This window comes from Dendrobates tinctorius, unplaced genomic scaffold, assembly GCF_039654945.1.
Source record: "Dendrobates tinctorius isolate UK_male_01 unplaced genomic scaffold, ASM3965494v1 ptg000021l, whole genome shotgun sequence".
NCBI lineage: Eukaryota > Metazoa > Chordata > Amphibia > Anura > Dendrobatidae > Dendrobates > Dendrobates tinctorius.
In genome coordinates, this window is record NW_027361689.1 from 45533167 (window position 1) to 45555268 (window position 22102).

Consider the following 22102-nt stretch of genomic DNA (forward strand, 5'->3'; position numbering starts at 1 on the left):
ATGTTAGTGGTAAACTTAGGTCAATAATGTTTGCATTTATTTGTGAAAAAACGGAAATTTGGCGAAAATTTTGAAAATTTCGCAATTTTCACATTTTTAATTTTTATTCCGTTAAACCAGAGCGTTATGTGACACAAAATAGTTAATAAATAACATTTCCCACATGTCTACTTTACATCAGCACAATTTTGGAAACCAAAATTTTTTTTTGTTGGGAAGTTATAAGGGTTAAAAGTTGACCAGCGATTTCTCATTTTTACAACAAAATTTACAAAACCATTTTTTTTAGGGACCACCTCACATTTGAAGTCACTTTGAGGGGTCTATATGGCAGAAAATACCCCAAAGTGACACCATTCTAAAAACTGCACCCCTCAAGCTACTCAAAACTATGTTCAAGAAGATTATTAACCCTTCAGGTACTTCACAGCAACTAAAGCAATGTGGAAGGAAAAAATGAACATTTTAATTTTTCCAATAAAAAATTTCTTTTAGCATCAATTTTTTCATTTTCACATGGGCAACAGGATAAAATGGATCCTAAAATTTGTAGGGCAATTTCTCCTAAGTACACCGATACCTCATATGTGGTCATAAACCACTGTTTGGGCGCACGGCAGGGCTTAGAAGGGAAGGAGCGTCATTTGACTTTTTGAATGGAAAATATGCTGGAATATTTAGCGGTTGCCATGTCGCGTTTGGAGAGTCCCTGTGCACCTAAACATTGGAGCTCCCCAACAAGTGACCCCATTTTGGAAACTAGACTCTCCAAGGAACTTATTTAGATGCATAGTGAGCACTTTGAACCCCCAGGTGCTTCACAAATTGATCCATAAAAAAAAGGACTTTTTTTCACAAAAATTTTCTTTTAGCCTCAGTTTTTTCATTTTCACATGGGCAATGGGATAAAATGGATCCTAAAATTTGTTGGGAAATTTCTCCTGAGTGCACAGATACCTCATATGTGGTCATAAACCACTGTTTGGGTGCACGGCAGGGCCCGGAAGGGAAGGAGCGCCATTTGACTTTTTGAATGGAAAATTAGCTCCAATCGTTAGTGGACACCATGTCGTGTTTGGAGAGCCCCTGTGTGCCTAAACATTAGAGCTCCCCCACAAGTAACCCCATTTTGGAAACTAGACCACCCAAGGAACTTATCTAGATGTGTGGTGAGGACTTTGAACCCCCATGTGCTTCACAGAAGTTTATGACGCAGAAAAGTGAAAATAAAAAAATATTTTTTTTTCCTCAAAAATGATTTTTTAGCCCGCTATTTTTTATTTTCACAAGGCTAACAGGAGAAATTGGACCACAAAAGTTGTTGTGTAATTTTTCCTGAGTGCACCGATACCCCATATGTCAGGGGAAACCACTGTTTGGGCGCATGGGAGAGCTCAGAAGGGAAGGAGCGCAATTTTGGAATGCAGACTGATGGGATGTTCTGCGGGCATCATGTTGCGTTTGCAGAGCCCCTGATGTGCCTAAACAGTAGAAACCCCCCACAAGTGACCCCATTTTGGAAACTAGACCCCCCAAGGAGCTTTTCTAGATGTGTAGTGAGCACTTTGAACCCCCAAGTGCTTCACAGAAGTTTATAAATGCAGAGCCATGAAAATAAAAAATCATTTTTTTCCTCAAAAATGATTTTTTAGCCCGCTATTTTTTATTTTCACAAGGGTAACAGGATAAATTGGACCCCTAAAGTTGCTGTTCAGTTTGTCCTGAGTACGGTGGCACCCCATATGCGGGGGGGAAACCACTGTTTGGGCGCACGGCAGGGCTCAGAAGGGAAGGAGTGCCGTTTGACTTTTTGGAAAATTAGCTCCAATCGTTAGCGGACACCATGTCGTGTTTGGAGAGGCCCTGTCTGCCTACACTTTGGAGCTCCCCCACATATCACCCCATTTTGGAAACTAGACCCCCTAAGGAAGTTATCTAGATGCATAGTGAGCACTTTGAACCCCCAGGTGCTTTACAGAAGTGTATAACGCAGAGCTGTGAAAATAAAAATATTTTTTTTTCCTCAAAAAATGATTTTTTTAGCCCGCTATTTTTTATTTTCACAATAGTAACAGGAGAAATTGGACCCCAAAAGTTGCTGTCCAGTTTGTCCTGAGTACGCTGGTACCCAATATGTGGGGAGGGACCACTGTTTGGGCACACGTCGGGGCTCAGAAGGGAAGTAGTGATGTTTTGAAATACCGACTTGATGGAATGGTCTGCGGGCGTCATGTTACGTTTGCAGAGCCCCTGATGTGGCTAAACAGTGGAAACCCCCCACAAGTGATCCCATTTTGGAAACTAGACCCCCAAGGAACTTATCTAGATGTGTGGTGAGCACTTTGAACCCCCAAGTGCTTCACAGAAGTTTATAACGCAGAACCGTGAAAATAAGAAATCTATTTTTTTCCTCAAAAAATGATTTTTTAGCCCACAATTTTTTATTTTCACAAGGTTAACAGGATAAATTCGACCCCAAAAGTTGTTGTAGAGTTTGTCCTGAGTACGCTGGTACCCCATATGTGGGGGGGACCACTGTTTGGGCACACATCGGGGCTCGGAAGGGAAGTAGTGACGTTTTGAAATACCGACTTGATGGAATGGTCTGCGGGCATCATGTTACATTTGCAGAGCCCCTGATGTGCCTAAACAGTGGAAACCCCCCACAAATGACCCCATTTTGGAAACTAGACCACCCAAGGAACTTATCTAGATATGTGGTGAGCATTTTGAACCCCCAAGTGCTTCACAGAAGTTTATAACGCAGAACTGTGAAAATAAAAAATCTTTTTTTTTCCTCAAAAAATGATTTTTTAGCCCGCAATTTTTTATTTTCACAAGGTTAACAGGATAAATTCGACCCCAAAAGTTGTTGTCCAGTTTGTCCTGAGTACGCTGGTACCCCATATGTGGGGGGGACCACAGTTTGGGAACACATCGGGGCTCAGAAGGGAAGTAGTGACGTTTTGAAATACCGACTTAATGGAATGGTCTGCGGGCATCATGTTACGTTTGCAGAGCCCCTGATGTGCCTAAACAGTGGAAACCCCCCACAAATGACCCCATTTTGGAAACTAGACCCCCCAAGGAACTTATCTAGATGTTTGATGAGCACTTTGAACCCCCAAGTGCTTCACCGAAGTTTATAACTCAGAGCCGTGAAAACAAAAAAAATCATTTTTTTTCACAAAAATCATTTTTTTAGCCCCCAATTTTTTATTTTCCCAAGGGTAACAGGAGAAATTAGTCTCCCAAAGTTGTTGTGCAATTTTTCCTGAGTACGCTGATACCCCATATGTGGGGGTAAACCACTGTTTGGGCACACGTCGGGGCTCAGAATGGAGAGAGTGCTGTTTGACATTTTGAACGCAAAATTGGCTGGAATAAATCGTGGCGCCATGTCGCGTTCGGAGACCCCGTGATGTGCCTAAACAGTAGAAACCCCTCAATTCTAACTCCAACTCTAACCCCAACACACCCCTAACCCAACCCTAATAATAACCCTAACCACAGCCCTAACGCCAACACACCCCTAACCCTAATCCCAACTCTAACCCTAACTACAAGCCTAACCCTAATCCCAACCCACCCCTAACCCTATTTCCAGCCCTAACCCTAATTCAAGCCCTAACCCTAATTCCAGCCCTAACCCTAATTCTAGCCCTAACCCTAATTCCAACCCTAACCCTAATTTTAACCCTAATTTTAACCCTAACCCTAATTTTAACCCTAATTCCAACCCTAACCCTAATTCTAGCCCTAACCCTATTTCTAACCCTAACCCTATCTGTAACCCTTATTCCAACCCTAACCCTAATTCCAACCCTAACCCTAATTCCAACCCTAACCCTAGTTCGAACCCTAAATGGAAAAAAAAATATTTTTTTTATTTTATTATTTGCGCCTGGCTATGGGGGTGATAAAAGGGGAGTGTATTTACTTTTTTTTTCATTTTGATCACTGTGAGAGTGTATCACAGTGATCAAAATGAAAAATGAACGGGCAACCGGCAAATTCATGTACGCCGCGCCCGCCATTTTGCAAGATGGCGGCGCCCATGATCCGGTCGCCGGGAGCCACGGCGGGACACCGGAAGCACGATCGGAGGTCCTGGGGGGATCGGAAGGTGGGAGGGAGCGATAGGAAGGGGAGGGGGAGCAGATGATGATGGCGGCGAATGATCGCCGCCGTCCATCGGTGGCGGGGGCCGATCGGCTCCGCCAGTCGGTGTGTGGGGGGGTCGGGGGTCGGTGTCCAGCCATGTCCGATGCTATTGCAGCATCGGCCATGGCTGGATTGTAATATTTCACCAAATTTCATTGGTGAAATATTACAAATCGCTCTGATTGGCTGATAAAAGTGAAACAGCCAATCAGAGCGATCGTAGGCACGTGGGGGCTAAGCCACGCCCCCAGGGATTAACTGTAGAGTGTCCTTTGTGTGCGGGTCGGGTGACCTTTCAGTGACCCCGGTCACCCGACCCGCAGGGGGGCTATTTATAGCATGACGCCTACGTAGGCATCATAGGTCGTTTGGGCACGACTTTTCATGACGCCTAACGTAGGAGTCATGGGTCGTGAAGGGGTTAACTTCATTCCAAATATTTTTTAGCTGTGGGCAGCTCCAGAAAGTGTGATACAAATTGCCAGAGTCTCCACAGCCTCTCCAACACTGAAATGAGATCTCTTGATTGATATGGGATAACCTTATTGGAGTGTAATACCATCTATTCATAACTTTATAAAAGGACTCTTACAAGGCCATAGAAATGGTAGATTTTTTATGTATGCTTAATGGCGTATTCCCACTGCTCGGCCTGAACTACAATATTTAAGTCTGGTTCCCATCTTTTCATGTAGTTGTTTTTTTGAAAAGGAGGTATCTTTGTTATTAAAGTGTGAGTAGATATTTTGTATACTCTATTTGGTTTTATGATTAACATTAACTAATAAGGAAGAGACAATTTCCAAGTTCATGACCCTACCCCTCAGGAGCTTTTGGATACTATCTTTTATTGCGAAGAAAGAATAAATTTCTGATGAGGGCAAATGGTATTTAGTTTTAAGTGTTATGCCGCACTCACCAGGAGGCGGGGCTTCGGCCCCGACGTCACTCCCTCCGGTACGGCGGTCCCTCGGGGGTCCCCGTCGGGTACGCACGCGCAGCTCTCGTCCCCAGGTCTCCTCCTCCATGTCACATTTGCGCTTGCGCGCTCCTGTCAGTGCTGTATAGGGCTCGATCCTCTCTATGGTAATGGGGGATCTGACCCGGAACCTGTAGTGGTCATGCGCTTTCTGGCTAGGTCCTGACCCGGAACCAGTAGTAGTCAAGTGCTATATCAGACGACCTCCACCTAGGGGAGGTGCCTGATTATTGTTGTGCTTCTGGCTAGGTCAGCTGTGTCCCAGCCTGGCTGTGCACTGTTCTCAGTTCCTCTGCTCTGTCTGCTATTCTGTGGTGCTCCCTTGTTGCTTCATGCTCAGTTGTGCCTCCTGGCACATCCTCTCGTATCCTGTCCCTTGTTTCTTGCTCAGTTGTGCCTCCTGGCATTCACTCTATTCCTGTGTTCTGTTACACCTCCTGGCACGACTGCTGCCTCATTCTGTACCCTGTTGTGTTCCTTGCACGCGTCCTGCTTTGTCTACCTCCGGATGTGTTACTCGCTACACGCCTTTTGTGCCCACGTGTACCCGTCTTGCACTATCCTGTATTCAGCGCACTCCCGTGTATTCTCCTGTGTTCCCTAGTATCCTGCACCCTCCAGTCACACAGTCTCGTATCTCCTGTGAGCCAGCCGCCTGGTGCCAGCAGTCGTGGTATTGTATCCCCTGGGGCTTGCTCCTGACACTCCCTGTATAGGGGGTGGTCCTCACTAGGCTAGCTCGCCCTGGGAGGGTTGGTGCCGCGACCCAGAGGGTCCACTCCAGGGGTCGCTAACACTTTAACACTATAACATTAAGTTCACTAAAAGTAATAAACTTTTGGCCATCCCACAAGTTTCCAACTTTTTTAATATGCAACTCAGTCCAGGTACCCGGAATTGGAAAATTGTATATCAAGGCCAATAAGGACAGAGGGAAAATTCTTATCATATCCTCCCTATTCTCTTTTCTACTTAATTTAGTCAGGATGTTCCACGCCAAAAATATGGCCTGGAGGACTCGGTGGTGGTGCTCCCTCTGCCGAGGTTCCAGTAAATGATTTAAGAAGTTTTTTGAATGGAACTCTCATTATTTTGGGGCTGTTCTAAGTCCAGCCATGCCGAAGGCGAACTCTCTTTAAACCAGTCCTGGCTTAGTTTGATAAGTGTCGCATGATAATATGACCAAATATTGGGCAAAGTGAGTCCACCATGTCTCTTTGTTTTGTATAATATATCTGTTGCCACTCTTGCTTTTTTATTTTTCCATATGAATAGCTGTATTAATTTTTGCATTTTTGTTATAAGTGATATATGTATTTTTAAAGGGATAGCTCTGAATAAATAGAGAATTTTTGGTAGAATGAAGACCTTCACTACTAAGATTTTTCCCAGTAGAGTCAAGTTGAGAGTGCTGAATCTATGGAAATCCTTGTAGATAGTTTCAAGAATGTTATCTATATTAGTGGGGACAATGGATTTGATTTTGGTGGTAAGAGTTATTCCTAAGTAAGTAATTTCCTTTTTTTCCCATATAAAATTGGTTAGCGTTTTAATTTTTTCAAGTATAGTGCTATTTAAATTGAAATGTAAGATCTTGGATTTATTAGCATTAACCTTAAAATAAGAGACTTTTGAAAATTGGTCCAAGACTAGAACCAGGGCTTTAATCGAGTTTATCGGATCGGAAATTGAAATAATAAGGTCATCAGCAAAGAGGGCTATCTTATGCTGACATTGCTGTGCTTTGATTCCAGTGATAGTATTATTGATCCTAATTTTTTCAGCCAGAGGCTCAATCGCAAGGGCAAATAGTAGGGACGACAAGGGACAGCCTTGCCTAGTGCCATTTGAGATATGAAATTTTGTGGAGGGGTGGTTGTTAATATCAATTCTTGCATTTGGTGTTGAGTACAGGGAGAAGATGGAAGAGATAATTTTACTGTCAAAGTCAAATTTAATTAAAGTAGTTTTAAGAAATTGCCAATTCAATCTATCAAAGGCTTTTTCTGCAACAGGACTCAAAAGCAGAGATGGAATGTTTGATGTCCTAATTACATTAAGCAGATTTATAACCCTCCTTGTCCCATCTGAAGTCTTCCTGTCTAAAGGCCCTGTCACACACAGCGATCTCGCTAGCGAGATCACTGATTTTGTGATGCCAAAGCGATCTCGCCAGCTGTGTTTACGGAGATCAGCGACCGGCCCCCCTGCCGGTTATCGCTGATCGCCCTCGATCGTCCTGGGCCATTTTTCAATCGCTGGTCTCCCACTGGCCTGCACGCATCACTGCGTGTGGAAGCGAGAGACCAGTGATCAGTGATGCTGGTTTCTAATGTAAACATCCGATATCCAGGAGCCGCGGCTCCTGGATACCCGCTGTTTACCTTGGAAACCTGCGTAAACAGTCGCACGGCTCTTACATACCCGATCTTTACCTTGGAAACCAGCGTGTAGCGGGGCCTTAAGATGAAACCAATTTAGTCTTCCCTGACCAGATAAGGCCTGATGTTTTTTAGGCGCTCTGCATAGATTTTAGACTATAGTTTAATATCGCCGTTTATGAGCGAAATGGGTCTAACATTTTGGACTGGAAATGCCCCTAAAGATGATGCATGGTCAAAAAGGGTTTTTAGATGAGGGGAAATAGTATCTGAGAATATTTTAAAATATTCGTTTATGAACCCATCTGGGCCAGGAGACTTCATCGATTTAAGTTTGTTTATGGCACCTGATATTTCTTTGACACTAAAAGGCGAATTTAACAGTTCTAGATCCGAGGAAGCTATCTGGGGAAGGTTTAAATCAGAAAAGAATGAGTCTATATCAGCTTGCTCCGGGCTGAGTGTTGCAGAATCATGTTTTATGTGGTTTCCAAAGTAAAAAGGTCGCACTCTGCGAGATAATAGTGAAGATTTATTGACACATAATTACATGTCACGTCGGGGATGTGATAACAAGAGTGTCAAATGGCTGACAACGGCCGTTTCGCGCTACTCGAGCGCTTCCACGGGTCCTGCAAGCCACGGATCCTAGCACGGTAACAGCGGTGCCGCCCACTTCTTCTTTTTTATTAGAATCATGTTTTAGATTATAGTGTTTGTTGAAATATTCTGCAAATACATCTTCAATAGCCGAAGGATGATGCTTAAGATCTCCTGATGATGATCTGATTTTGGCTACTCTCCTATGTACACGCTCTTGCTTCAATTTATTTAACATGTACCTAGTCGGCTTACTCGCAGATGTATAAGTATTAAATTTGGAGGCCCTAATAATTGAGTCATACTCTGTCATAATTACTGTTCTAAGTTCCTGTCTTAATTTCAGCAACTCCAAATGAATGTCATGAGATGGGTAATCAGATTTATTTTGTTGGTCTTCTTTTATTTTAATTTGGGATTGTAAGTTGAAAATTTTTGCCCTTTTCTCTTTTTTATACCTAGCCGAAAGTTGCATGAAGCTAATGACCGCTTTGTGCACTTGCCATAATATAAATGGGTCAAGTCTTGTGACGAGTTTTCAAGAAAATATTTATCAATAGTATTCCTGATTATTTCTCTATACTCTGGGATTTTTAGCAGCGTCAAATTGGTTTTTCAAAGGAATGTATTTTTAATTGGGGGCCCCAAGATAAATTCTCCCATGACTGGGGAATGATCAGAGAATGATTTGGTTAGTATCTCAATTTTCTAAATTGAGATATGGAGAAGATATTAGTTAGGAAGAGGTCGATTCTAGATGACGTTTTATGTACATCTGAGTAATATGTGAAATCTTTGGAGGTCAAAGTGAGGCATCAAAAACGTCAAAGAGTTCATTTTGGGTGATCCAGTTGTTTAGAGTTGGAGCCAGATGACTTACAGATGATGAGGAATCCATACGTCCATCTGGCACTATGTTGAAGTCTCCTACTATTAGTAGCTCTCCCTTCTTGACCTCTTCTATTTTTTTATAAGTTTATTAAAAAAACGAAATTGTCTCTTACTTGGAGCATATACATTGACTATTGTGCATATTTTACGGTTTAAGCTGCAAACCAAAACATGGAATCTTCCTTGAGGATCCATCTCCTCACTGATCAATTGGAATGGGATATCTTTGTTTATAATTGTAATAACCCCTGCCCTTTTATTTTCTTTAAGTGGTTTATACTTGTGAGGATAATTTTTGTGCTGGAAATATGGGTGCCCATCCCTGGCTAACTTTACCTCTTGGAGGCAAACAATGTCAGCCTGGGCCTGCCGTATCTCTATCCAAGTGGCGAAGCGTTTATACGGGCTATTTAAGCCTCTAACGTTGTATGAGAGTATTTTTATTTTCATTCTTGCTGCATGCGCTCTCACAAAATATACTTTTCTGTCTGGATGTAGACAATCAGCAAAGAGTAACTAACCTTAACGTACTTGGCCTTAAATCTACTTAATGATATAACAAAGCTATATTTAACTTCATTTGATATTAATTATTAGAACTTCAAATCTAAGTAACCAGATTTAGCAAATAAAACAATAACAAAATAAGTTTAATTTGATGAACTTAACAGAGTTCCCCTGAAGGCTCTCATCAACTGTGAGATCGCTCCTTTCCGTGGGGTATTAAAAAACATGTGACAAAGGACCCACACAGCCACCTCAACATGCAGGACAGCTGAAGCAGAGGATTGAGTCCTGAAAGGTAAATTTTCAGATTATATCAAACAATCAACCCTTATCTTTATGAGGCCGTTGTTTTCTAAAGGCCCCGTTACACATAATGATGTCCAAGCGATCCCACCAACGATCCAACATGGATGGGATCGCTGCGACATCGCTAGGCTGATCGCTGGTGAACTGTCACATAGACAGCCCCTCCAGCGATCAGGACCTGCGAACAAGCTGGTTTCTAATGTAAACATCGGGTATCCAGGAGCCGCGGCTCTTGGATACCCACTGTTTACCTTGGAAACCGACGTACACGCTGGTTTCCAAGGTAAACAGCGGGTATCCAAGAGCCGCAGCTCCTGGATACCCAATGTTTACATTAGAAACCAGCATCCAGCGTCGCTTATTGCTGGTCTCTCGCTGCCACACGCAGCGATGCATGCTGGCCAGCGGGAGACCAGTGATCAAAAAATGGCCCTGGCCGATCGAGCATGATCAGTGATACCCGGCAAGGGGGGGGGGGTCGCTGATCCCCATCACACACAGCGATCTTGCTGGCGAGATCGCTGTGGCATCACAAAATCAGCGATCTCGCTAGAGAGATCGCTGTGTGTGATGGAGCCTTAAGAAAGTGCACGAAGTCCAGACCCTCCGCCACTGTGAGCAACGAGATATTTTTACCCTTGTGCGTGACTAACAATTTGGTAGGAAAACCCCATCTATATGGGGTTCCCATATCTCTAAGTTTAGATGTGACTTCTCTAAAAGCTTTCCTCGCGTCCATCGTAGCCTTTGAGAAGTCTGAAAAAATTTTAATGTTGTTATGAGGAGGCGGAAATGAGCCCTCCTCTCTTATAAATTTCAGAATTTGTTGTTTTGTTTGGAAAAAGTGGAGACGCAGAATCGTATCTCTTGGTTTGTCAGGGGGGATGCCTCTTGGATGAGGCAACCTGTGGATCCTATCCACGGTAAGTTGGAGCTCAAGTCAGGGAAGGAACCGCTCTTTTAAACAAGGTTTTAATATACTCTGCTAATTCATCCTGCAAGACATTTTCTGGAATTCCCCTGACTTTTATGTTATTTCTCCTATTTCTATCCTCCAGATCTGTTAGTTTTGATCCCAATGATAGAACTTCTTCCCTTATCTCTGTTTTCTTTTGCAATAGATTCTGAACTATGTTCAACTTTTGCGATTCTCGCTTCATTGCCTTCGAACCTTTACGTAAAGCCTCTACATACTTCCTGTAATGAGTCTTTACGTGCTTCAAATCCAAGTCTGATGGACTCAGTTAGGGCTTAACAAAATTTGGCTATAAAACCCTCCGTAGCCACTTTTTCTCATTTTAAGAAATTATCAAAGTTGACTGGGTTGGATGGAGGATCTACCAAATACGAAGACTCCAGACATCCTTTTTTAGGTTGCGGTTTAATTGGGCTATTAGTAGGAAAGTCATTTCCAGACATGTTATTTTCTCCTGAGTTACCCTCTCCTGTCCCTTTTCTTTTATGTGATTGGGAGTTATCAATCATTTCCCCCTGTGATGCCTGCTCCCCAAATAGGGTCTCTTTAGATTTAACAACTTGTAAGGGATATTGGGTCCCACTTTGAGACTCAGAGCTCAGAGATCTCTGATGCAGTACCTCTTATGCCATTTTACTGTCTGGTACTATACAGTTGTGGCCAAAAGTATTGACACCCCTGCAATTCTGTCAGATAATACTCAGTTTCTCCCTGAAAATGATTGCAAACACAAATTCTTTGGTATTATTATCTTCATTTAATTTGTCTTAAATGAAAAAACACAAAAGAGAATGACGCAAAAAGCAAAACATTGATCATTTCACACAAAACGCCAAAAATGGGCAAAAGTATTGGCACCCTCAGGCTAATACTTGGTTGCAAAACCTTTAGCCAAAATAACTGCGACCAACCGCTTCCGGTAACCATCAATGAGTTTCTTACAATGCTCTGCTGGAATTTTAGACCATTCTTCTTTGGAAAACTGCTCCAGGTTCCTGATATTAGAAGGGTGCCTTCTCCAAACTGTCATTTTTAGATCTCTCCACAGGTGTTCCATGGGATCATAGAATCATAGAATCATAGAATTGAAGAGTTGGAAGGGACCTCCTGGGCCATCTGGTCCAACCCCCTGCTCAAAGCAGGATTCGCTAAACCATCCCAGTCAGATGTCTGTCCAGCCTCTGTTTGAAGACCTCCATTGAAGGAGAACTCACCACTTCTCGTGGCAGCCTGTTCCACTCATTGATCACTCTAACTGTTAAAAAGTTTTTTCTAATATCTAATCTGTGTCTCCTCCCATTCAGTTTCATCCCATTGCTTCTAGTCTTTCCTTGTGCAAATGAGAATAAAGTTGATCCTTCTACAATGTGACAGCCCTTTAGATATTTGTAGACAGCTATTAAGTCTCCTCTCAGTCTTCTCTTTTGCAAACTAAACATTCCCAAATCCTGCAACCTTTCCTCATAAGACAGGGTTTGCAGACCGGTCACCATTCTGGTCGCTCTTTTCTGAACTTGCTCCAGTTTGTTGATGTCTTTTTTAAAATGTGGTGCCCAAAACTGGACACAATATTCCAGATGAGGTCTGACCAAAGAGGAGTAGAGGGAAATAATGACTTCACGTGATCTAGACTGTATGCTTCTGTTAATACATCCTAGAAATGCATTTGCCTTTTTTGCTGCTGCATCACACTGTTGACTCATATTCAGTCTGTGGTCTATTAGTATACCCAAGTCTTTTTCACATGTGCTGTCACTTAGCCCTATTCCTCCCATTCTGTATATGCTTTTTTCATTTTTATTGCCCAGATGTAGTACTTTGCATTTCTCCCTGTTAAAAACCATTCTGTTAGTTGCTGCCCACTTCTCCAGTTTATTTATATCTTTTTGAATCCTCTCTCTCTCTTCTCTAGTATTAGCTATCCCTCCTAGCATTGTGTCATCAGCAAATTTAATCAGTTTACCCTCAATTCCTTCATCTAAATCATTGATAAAGATGTTGAACAATACAGGGCCCAGGACAGAGCCCTGTGGTACCCCACTTGAGACATTCTTCCAACTGGATGTGCAGCCATTTACGACCACTCTTTGGGTCCGATCACTAAGCCAGTTATGAATCCACCTAACGTTGCCTTGTCCATTCCATACTTAGTCATTTTTTCAATAAGGATTGTATGAGAGACTTTGTCAAATGCTTTGCTGAAGTCAAGATATACTATATCTACAGCATTTCCTTGATCCACCCAATCAGTGATTCCGTCATAGAAGGAAATTAAGTTAGTCTGACATGACTTATTAGTTACAAATCCATGCTGACTCTGTTTAATCACTTCATTCTTATCCAGGTACTGACATACATGTTGTTTAATAATTTTTTCAAAGATCTTTCCTGGTATAGAAGTCAGACTCACCGGCCTATAGTTGCCTGGGTCCACCTTCTTCCCCTTTTTGAAGATAGGAACAACATTTGCTCTTCTCCAGTCTTCTGGGACTTCTCCTGTTCTCCAAGAATTTTCAAAGATTATGGAGAGGGGTTCAAAAATTTCTTCTGCTATCTCCTTCAGTACTCTGGGGTGTAATTCATCTGGACCTGGAGACTTGAATTCATTTAGGTTAGCTAAGTGTTTCCTCACTATCTTTCTGTTTATAGATATCCTGGATTCTTCTATTCCCTTAATAGGACAGTGAAGAACAGTTGATGTTACATTTCCTTTCTGAGAGAAAACAGATGCAAAATAGGAATTTAAAAGTTCAGCCTTCTCAACATCCTGTCTTACCATTTCATCATTTTCATCCTGTAAAAATCCTATAGCATCTTTGACTTTTCATTTACTTTTGACATATCCGCAAAATCCTTTATTATTGGTTTTGACATCTCTTGCAAGCCTCAATTCATTTTCAGCTTTAGATAATCTGATTTGTGCCCTGCAGGTTCTGCAGAAAACATTATATTCTTCTTTAGATATGCCTCCCTCTTTCCATTATATAAACATTTTTTTCTTCCTTTTTAGCATGTGCTTAAGTTCTGTGTTCATCCATCCTGGTTTCCTTAAATGCTTCCTATTCTTCCCTCTTTTCGGAATTGTTAACAACTGTGCTTTGAGAATTTCATTTTTCAAGATTTCCCATCCTTCCTGGACATTTTTGTCTTTAAGGATATCCAGCCATTGGATCCCTCCAATTCTCTTTCTGAATCCCTTAAAATCTGCCTTTCTGAAATCTAACCTTGATGTCGGAGTCTTCACAGGTCTTCTGCCTCTAGTTATCCAAAATTCTAAAATAGCATGGTCGCTACCTCCTAGGGTCCCAGCCACTTTTACCTCCTCAACCATTTCCTCCCTGTTTATAAGGATTAGACCAAGGTAGCAGTTCCCCTTGTTTTCTCCCCTACCTTTTGGAAGATAAAGTTGTCAGCAAGAGAGGATAAGAATTTCCTTGACCTGTTAGTTTTGCCTGAGAGAGATTCCCAACAAATGTCTGGATAGTTGAAATCTCCCATGACAACTATGTCATATTTTTAGGAGAACTTGGCCATCTGATGCATAAAGAGTTCATCCATATCTTTGGCTTGCACAGGCGGCCTGTAGTAAATGCCTACAATGGTGTCCTTTCCATTGTTCTGTCCTTGTATTCTTACCCAAACAGTTTCCACAGAACTCCCAGTCTCTGAAGCTTCAATCTCTGTGCAGATATACACGTTTCGAACATACAATGCGACACCCCCTCCTCGTTTATCAAGTCTGTTTCTTGCAAATAAGTTGTATCCTTCTAGTCTTGTATTCCAATCATGTGTATTGTCCCACCAAGTTTCAGTGATTCCAATGACATCATATTTCTTTTCCTGTGTTAGTAGTTCCAATTCTCCTTGTTTGTTGCCCATGCTTTGTGCATTAGTATAGAAACATTTTAGTTTGTGATTGGTTTCTCTTTCTCCAATATTTTTATTAATTAGATTCTTTCATCTTTGTTTTTCCTTTCCACTTCTAATAGCAGAGTTCTCAATAGCATTTGTCAGGTGTATGGCTTTTTCTGGTCTTTTGCTTCCCTTCCCATGTTGTTCTAGTTTAAAGCTCTCCTTACAAGTGTAGCAAGGCGACTTCCAAATACATGCTTTCCAGTCTTCGTAAGGTGCACCCCATCTCTAGCAAGTAGTCCATCGTATAAGTAGTTCACTCCGTGATCCAGAAATCCAAATCGTTGCTGACGGCACCATCGACGTAGCCAGGTGTTCTCCTGCAGAATCTTATTCCACCTCCTTGTTCCATGGCCATCCACTGGGGGGATGGAAGAGAAGACCACCTGCGCTCCCAGTTCTTTCACTTTCTTGCCTAAGTCTTCAAAGTCTCTGCAGATGGTTTCCAGGTCGTTTCTTGCGGTGTCATTTGTCCCCACATGTAGTAGCAGGAATGGGTAGTCATCTGTAGGTCTGAAGAGTCCTGACACATCTTTAATTTTTGCACCTGGAAGACAGCACATTTCTCTTGAAGTTATATCCGGTCTGCAGATAGCGGCCTCTGTTCCTCTCAGCAGGGAATCCCCCATGACCACCACTCTCCGTTTCTTCTTCACAACATTTTTCTTTCTCCATCCAGGAGGACTCTGAGGGCGTACAAGGTTGCTGTTTGTTGGCAAAGTCTTATCCTGATGTATTTCTTCATCGTTTTCCTGCGTGAGAGCCTGGTACTGGTTTCTGAGCAGTATGGGTGCTGACTGCCTCCTGATCCTCCTGCTTCTCTGGGTCACATGTCTCCATTCCTCTGTTTCTTCAGGTGCACTTCGAATTTCTTCTCTTTCTGTAACATGAAGAGATAATTCTGCTCTGTCCAAGAACTCTTCACCTTCCTTAATGATCTTCAACGTAGCTAACCTCTCTTCGAGATTTTGCAACTTTTCCTCCAACAGGGACACAAGCTTGCATTTGTGGCATGTGAAGTTTGGCTTTTCCACTGGTAAGTCTGTGCACATGTAGCAAGAAATGCAGCTCACCAAATGGCTCCTGGCCTCTTCCATCTTGAGATTTCTTAAAAACGATGAAAGATGAGCCAAACGGCCAAAACCCAGTGATCGTTGAGCTCGCGGAGACTCTTCACTTATCCCAGAAGGCACTGGGAATATGCAAATGATCTCTTCAAGACTCTTCCCCTGTGTGGCAGCTCACTAGCGACCATTTAGCAATGCACCAGCGATCCTGACCGGGTCATATCGTGGTCGGGATCGCTGGTGCTTCGCTAAATGTAAAGGGGCCTTTCAGCTGACTAATATAGATGAGTCTGCTCAGCACTTACAACTAGTTGTTTAATTCAACTACTCCTTTATGATGTCACTAGTTTATAAAATTATTTATGCAGGATATATAGTATTTAAATAATGTAAATTAGATACATGTAAACACAGGTCAACAGGATGTTCTCAGTTGTGCTTGCAGAAATCACTTGTATGAGGCAAGGATTAACAATACAGCTCTTATCTGTAGTTAATACTGTTAAAGCTATGTAAGTTAGGACCAAGGACTACTTATATAATTGAAGTGAACAATATAGCTATTGGTTGCAATAGGTATTGTTAAAGTAATGTAAATTAAGTTCAGGCAGTCAGACAACAAGTTGCCCTCAGATGTGAGTGCAGTGTTCACTGGTATGGGTTAAAGGGTTATTCAAAGCTTAATAGTGTAGCTAGTGAAGAGGTGTCAATAGAATGCTTAGATCCCTGTATAGCTTATAATCCCGCCTATTGTCCTCAGGTGTCAATATTCTATTGATCCAGGTCCTTTCACAGCTCCCAAGTTTTTACAGACACAGTGTCACCAGATAGACAGGGGTTCAAAAACACACTCCTATTCTGTAGTCAATGCAGTAGGATAATAAAATAATAACTAGCTGAAGAGCCCGGCGCTGCCCGGGCATAGTAACTAACTACGGTTAGTTATAGCAAATTATAATGATTATATATATATATATATATATATAAAACTGAGTGTATAGCCCCGCCCACTCCGCATAGCCACATTCACTATAATATCCCACATCATCCCGTCATCCAGAGCCACCAGGCTACTACCCCTAATATCCCACATCATCCCATCAGCCAGAGCTACCGGACTACTACCCCTAATATCCCACATCGTCCCGTCAGCCAGGGCCACCGGACTACTTATATCCCACATTATCCAGTAAGCCAGAGCCACTGGACTACTACCACTAATATCCCCCATCGTCCCGTCAGCCAGAGCCACCGGATTACTACCCCTAATATCCCACATCATCCCGTCAGCCTGGGGTCAGAACCAGAGCATTCGAAGGCAATTGCCCTGACTTCCATACCGGGGATACCTTTAAGAGAGCTTGGGGTCAGAATCAGAATGCTGAGTGAAATTGCCCTAACTTCCATACCAATGATCCCTTTAATAGAAGCCTGGGTTCAGAATCAGAGCGCTGAGAGATTTGCCCTAACTTCCATACCGAAGATCCCTTTAAGAGAGGCCTGGAGTCAGTACCAAAGCGCTGGATGGATTTGCCCTGACTTCCATAGCAATGATCCCTTTAATAGAAGCCTGGGGTCAGTATCAGAGCGCTGAGGGATTTGCCCTGACTTCCATACCAATGATCCCTTTAAGAGGGAAGATGTGCCTATAGGATGGAGGATGTGTGATGTGTATATGGGCACGGAAGGGGTGATTCATTTCTGTCATGTGCTCTCTGCTCCTTTTTGGGGGGCAGACAATGGCTGGGAGCTTATATTTCCGGGAATGCTAGATTTCTTCCACCATGTCAGTGTCTGCTGAGGTGTTTTCTGGAGAGGGAAAACTGTTGCTCATAGCAACCAAAACAGCGCTGGTGAAATGAAAGATGCTTCGTGATTGGTTAGTGATACCCACCCACACACACATTCAAAAATATATATAGAGATGTTTTCTGTGATAGTACTTCCCCTGTTGTGCCCACAGGGGATCAGTCTGGCACCACTCTCTCCCCTCAGCAGCGGCTAAATGGCCAAAACTCACTGCCCGCTCTATGTTATGCCAGCGATGATTATCTTCCCTCTGTGGACCTGACTTCCGGTGTTGCCTCCAGTTACCGTGATGTCCTCTTCACAGCTGTGTCTTCTCTCACCGAAAGGTTGGCTTCCCGTCTGCTCCTGGGACATGCAATGCAGACCGCTCCTGCCACCGCTGTGTGAGGTACCACTTCAGCTGTTACTGAGGCATTTCCCACGTTTTCCCGCTAATGTCCAGAGGCTGTATTTTTCAGAATTTCCTCTCAAATTCTTCAAAAATAGGGTCAATTGATCCTGATTCCTGGCATGTGCTGGAATAATTTTCTCAGGAATTTTTGCGTAAATGACTGCTATTGTGCTTGTAAGGTCGCTTTGTTGAGGCAGCTCTGCAGGAGCTCAGCGCTCAGGCTGCCACCATCCCTCAGCGCACGTGCCACGCCCCCTCTATCTTTGAAATTTCATGCCCTTAAGTCACAGAAATATGTCACATAAAATACTTAATAAGTACCATTTCCAACCTGTCTACTTTACATCAGCACAATTTTAGAACCAAAATTTTCTCATTTTCACAACAATTTTTTTTAAGGTACCACATCACATTTGAAGTGACTTTGAGGGGTCTATGCAATAGAAAATACCCAAAAGTGAAACTATTCTAAAAACTGCACCCTTGATGACGCTCAAAATCATATTCAAGAAGTTTATTAACCCTTCAGGTGCTTCACAGGAATTTTTGGAATGTTTAAAAAAAAAAAACGACAATTTAACTTTTCTTCACAAAAAGTTTACTTCAGATCCAAATTTTTTTATTTTCCCAAGGGTAAAAGGAGAAATTTGACTCCAAAAGTTGTTGTGCAATGTGTCGTTAGTAGTGTTGAGCATTCCGATACTGCAAATATCGGGTATCGGCCGATATTCGCTGTATCGGAGTTCCGATACTGAGTTCCAATATTTTTACAATATCAAATACCGAATCGGAAGTTCCCATAGTGCAATGAGCCAGTTGTGTTAGCCATGTTAACTAATGGCATGGCTGTGATTGGCTGCTGAAATGATGTCATCATGATGCGCGGTCTGTGCGGGCCTGCCGGGGTTTGTGTGTGTGCAGGCATCGTCCGATGGGACCACAAGTCATACATACAACATACATTCTACATATATACAACATTCATACAACATACATGCATACTACATACCTACTTCATATATACTACATTCATACAACATACATACATACTACATATATACTACATTCATACAACATACATACATACTACATATATACTACATTCATACAACATACATACTACATAATACATACATACTACATATATACTACATTCATACAACATGCATACATACATACTGCATACATACAACATACATACTACATACAATACATTTATACAATACATACATATAGACATACAGTACATATAACATAGAGTACATACTCACCATCATTTGTCACTTTGATCCCCGAAGCCAGTGTCATCTGTAAAAAATATTAAAATAACAAACAACCAATATACTCCCTGATCCGCAGAAATCCACGATTGTTTTACTTTTTCAATGCAAAATTGGCTGGAATTAAAATCGGACACCATGTCGCATTTGGAGAGCCCCTGATGTGCCTAAACAGTAGAAACCCCTCACATGTGACACCATTTTGTAAACTAGACCCCCTAAAGAACTTATCTAGATGCGTTTATAAGGTAGAGCTGTAAAAATTAAAAAAAAATTTCCACAGAAATGATCTTTTCACCCCCAGTTTTTTATTTTCCCAAGGGTAACAGAAGAAATTGGACCCCAAAAGTAATTGTGCAATTTGTCCTAAGTACGCTAATACCCCATATGTGGGGGTATACCACTGTTTGGGTACATGGCAGTGCTCAGAATGGAAGGAGCGCCAGATTTTACTGTTATGGTTTGCAGATGCCATGACCCACTGGGAGAGTCCACGAGGTGTCTTATATATGCCTCTCCATTACTAAGCCATGGGCTTGGTGTCACCTGACAATACAGAGGTAACATCAACCCCACAACTATTACCCCACTTGCCACCACTACAAGGCAAGTGGGAGGATCCGGACAAAGTGCCAAAATTGGTGGCTCTAATAGATGTGCCGGTCCTTGGCAGCTGCGGGCTGCTATTTTTAAGCTGGAGTGGTCAATATCCATGGCCCCTTACCAGCTTGAGAATATCAGCCCCCAGTTGTGAGCTTTAGCAAGGCTGGTTGCCAAAAATGGGGGGGAACCCATGCCATTTTTTTTTAAATTACCATATTTACAGTGCAGGAGCGGTAGATGAATACTCCCATCCTCTGCTCCTGCCGTCACTGTTATTAGCAGCAGCAGGGGTAGGCTGATTGAAGTAATAGTCCCTTCAGGCATCGCCTGCTGTCTCTTTTATTATTTAAATGTAAGGCCGGGGTCACACTTGCGAGAAACTCGCATGAGTTTCGCATCTCAATACTCAGCACTGCCACCAGCACTCAGACCGGAGCGCTCAGCTGCATAGAAATACATGCACCTGCAGACTCCGGTCCTGAGTGCTGGGTATTGAGACGCGATACTCATTCGAGTTTCTTGCAAGTATGACCCCGGCCTCTCTCTCATCATTCTCCCCTGCTCAAGCCGATCACCGGCAGAGCAGGGGAGAATGATGAGAGCCTTGTTCAGCACCCAGCATGGGGGAACAGCGCTTACTGAAAAGCTTCTTCCCTGGCGTTCGTCCTTGTGGTGCTGATGCGGAACATGCATGCCGCATGTGTGCCGCAAGTATTACACACACGGACATTGATGGTATCAGAAATATCAGGACATGTGGAAGATGCGTTATAGCGGGTTTTTAGGTTTGGCAGCTGTCACACACTAAAATACGCTTTTTATTGCAGAAAATAGTTTTTGCATCACCTTATTTTGAGAGCTATAATTTTTCCATATTTTGGCCCACAGAGCAAGTTTCCTAGGTCTGGTGACCCGGATGTTGTCATGATGACATCGGGTCACCATGGCAGCTATTGGGACCCCGCGTCATGCCACGCTGTCTCTGATCCAAAGGCAGAGGGGCTGTCAGCCCTGTGTCGGCTTCCTGAATGCTGCTATCGTGTTCGATCACAGCATTTTGGGGGTTTAAAGTGTTGGGATCGGTCTGTGACTGCTCCTGGACCTTAGTACCGGGTGTCAGCTGTGAGAATTAACTGACACCCAGCCGCGCACCCCGTGTACGTGGCCACTCAGATGTAATATTCCATCCATGGTCAAATAGGCCCAGGGCACATGGACGGAATATTACGCCTGATGTCAGAAAGGGGATAAATCTAATTTATATAAACTGAAAACCATAAACCTTCCCAAACTTAAGATTTTTTTTTTACCTAATAAACAGTCCTCAACCCCATAAAAAAAATAAAAAAAAAGCACTCACATTTTATGGATTAATCCATACATAAATGCCATTCATTTTTGTAAGGTTTGGCCTTACTACCTGTCTTCTCAGCAGGGACGCCAAGAGATCCACGTGCACCTTATAGGTAAAACATGCCCAATTGTTTGTGATACTATTTTGTATCTTATTAAAAAGACATGTGACATGCACAAATGTGAACAAGTCGGTTGGACAGTGTTCACACCACCCACTGACTGAAACACAAAGAAAACAAAGAATGACAAATGTGCAAAAATACTGTACTCTGCAGTAAAAAAAATATGACAGTAATCAGCAAGTGCTGGTAAAAAGATGACAACAAATACAGGGTATTTAGTTGATACTTTTTTGCAAAAAAATGTATACCAAGTCACTCCACCTCGTCAAGGTAACCCTTAATGGAGCAGTCCCTATCTAATGTATTTAAAACCTGAACATATGAACAGTGTCTAAATGAACAGGATTCAGACAGGCGCTTCCTAGTGTGGGCACATGGTGTAAGACGGCTCTTTATGTGCATGTGTATTTTGTAGCTTATGTCTACCGTTAATGTCCTATAAAGATAATCATGTCCTGGTTTGTAAACTCTTAGCACTTTCCTTTTATGGCACAATTTTTATGCCTATCGCTTATTGTTATTTTTAAGGGATATATAATGAGCACTTAATAGCTTTTATACATGGCACATTTTTATAGCCTATATTTATACTAATGACAGAAAAAACTGACAGCACATCCTAGACTGAATAGGTGCATACCAAAAACAGCTTACATATCAAAATAAGGAAATGGTTGCACTCAATTGCATTAAGGCATATCAAATATGAAATATATGAAATGTGAATAGCATAATGGCTTTTGGAATTTAGAAAAAAC